This window comes from Triticum aestivum, chromosome 3B, assembly GCF_018294505.1.
Source record: "Triticum aestivum cultivar Chinese Spring chromosome 3B, IWGSC CS RefSeq v2.1, whole genome shotgun sequence".
Lineage (NCBI taxonomy): Eukaryota > Viridiplantae > Streptophyta > Magnoliopsida > Poales > Poaceae > Triticum > Triticum aestivum.
Genome location: NC_057801.1, coordinates 226790441 through 226792577, shown reverse-complemented (window position 1 = coordinate 226792577; position 2137 = coordinate 226790441).

Below are 2137 nucleotides of genomic sequence, written 5' to 3'. Positions count from 1 at the left end.
GATGTTCTCTGAGCTTCTCGAGTACCAAACGCAAGTGCTCCTTATGTTCCTCTTCATTTTTCGAGTACACCAAAATATCATCAATGAACACCATGACGAACTTATCCAAAAACTCCATAAACACTTTGTTCATCATGTTCATAAAATAGGCTGGGGCGTTAGTTAGACCAAATGACATAACGGTATACTCATACAGCCCATACCTGGTGGTAAAAGCCGTCTTCGGTATATCTTGCTCCCGAATCTTCAACTGATGGTATCCTGATCGCAAATCAATCTTGGAAATCACCTTAGCTCCATGCAACCGATCAAACAGATCATTGATCATTGGTAGTGGGTACTTGTTCTTGATTGTTACTTCATTCAATCCGCGATAATCGACAACCATTCTTAATGATCCATCCTTCTTTTTCACTAGAAGTACTGGCGATCCCCAAGGCGAAGAACTTGGGCGAATAAAACCTTTGTCCAACAACTCCTTAATCTGCTTCTTAATTTCCTCCAAATCTTGGGCTGGCATCCTGTACGGTCTCTTGGATATAGGCCCAGTGCCTGGTAGTAGTTCAATTAAGAACTCAATGTCCCTATCCGGTGGCATGCCTGGCAACTCTTCTGGAAATACATCGGGGAAATCCCTTACCACTGGTACTTCCTCCTACACAACTCCTGATAAGGAATTTACATGTGCTCTTCTCGGCTCATGCCGTGATACATACTTGATTCTTCTTCCTTCAGGGGTGGTAAGCAAAAATCGACTTACTGGCGCAATCAATATTCCCTCCATACTTCGATAACCAATCCATGCCTAATATCACATCCAAACCTTGCGATTCCAAAACTATTAGGTCCGAGGGAAATACATGGTGTCCAATCCTTAATGGCAGTCGATCACACCATATACTAGCCGTATACTCTGCTCCGGGTGAGGTTACTAGCATGGGTGACCTAAGTGCTTGGGTCGGTAGTTTATATTTATCCACAAATCCCCTTGATATGTATGAATGCGATGCACCAGTATCGAAAAGAACAACTGCAGTAAATGTCTTAACCAAAAACTTACCTATTACTGCGTCTGGCTGAGCTTCAACCTCCTCCACGGTAACGTGGTTCACTTGCCCCCTGTTGAAAGGGTTCGGCTTCTTTCCTGAGCTTCCATTGCCATTTCCATTTTGGGCTTCTGGGCAATCATTTGCATAATGCCCAGTCTTACGGCACTTATAACAAGTGATATGGCTCAGGTCTGCCTTGGATGGTGTTGACAGGTTGGTGCAGCTTTGTCCATTGCTTCCTCCATTCGCGTTTCCATTCTTTGCGCCGTTATGATTGTGTGAGCTGCCTCCTCTGTGAGTATGCTGAAAATGTCCTCCTGACTTTGGGGTAAAGCGTGGCTTCTACTGAGCTCCAGAATTGTACTTCCCCTGTGCATACTTCCTCTTACGATTGTCAATCTGCTGCTGCTTCCCCTCAATCATAAGAGCACGATCTACTAACTCCTGGTAGTTATTGAAAGTGGCTACCATCAACTGCATGCTCAGCTCATCATTCAGTCCTTCTAGAAACTTCTCCTGTTTAGCTGCATCCGTAGCAACGTCATCTGGGGCATAGCGGGCTAGCTTACTGAAATCATCCACATACTGGCCAACTGTCTGTCCTCCTTGGCGTAAGTTGCGAAACTCACGCTTCTTCATGGCCATAGCTCCTACTGAAACATGGGCAGTACGAAAAGCTTGCTGAAACTTATTCCATGTGACAGTGTCTACAGGGTAAGTGGCTGTAAAATTCTCCCACCATGCTGCTGCGGGTCCGTCAAGATGATGTGCGGCAAACTTCACCTTTTCTCCAACTGTGCATCCTGCAGTGGTCAACTCCCTCCCTATCTTATGGAGCCAATCATCTGCTACTATCGGCTCGGTGCTACTGGAAAACACCGACGGATTCAACCTTAAGAAACGTGCCAGATGGTCAACAGGTGGTGGTGGTGGGTTGTTGTTGTTGTTGCCTTGGTTCTATACCAATGTTTGAATCAAGGTATACTGCTGCTAAATCAACTGGGTGATCTCTGGCGGGAAAACAAACTCGGGGTCGCGTCTCGGAGGCATCTGAGGGTTTAAAGGGGAGAGTTAAGAATAGAATGAGG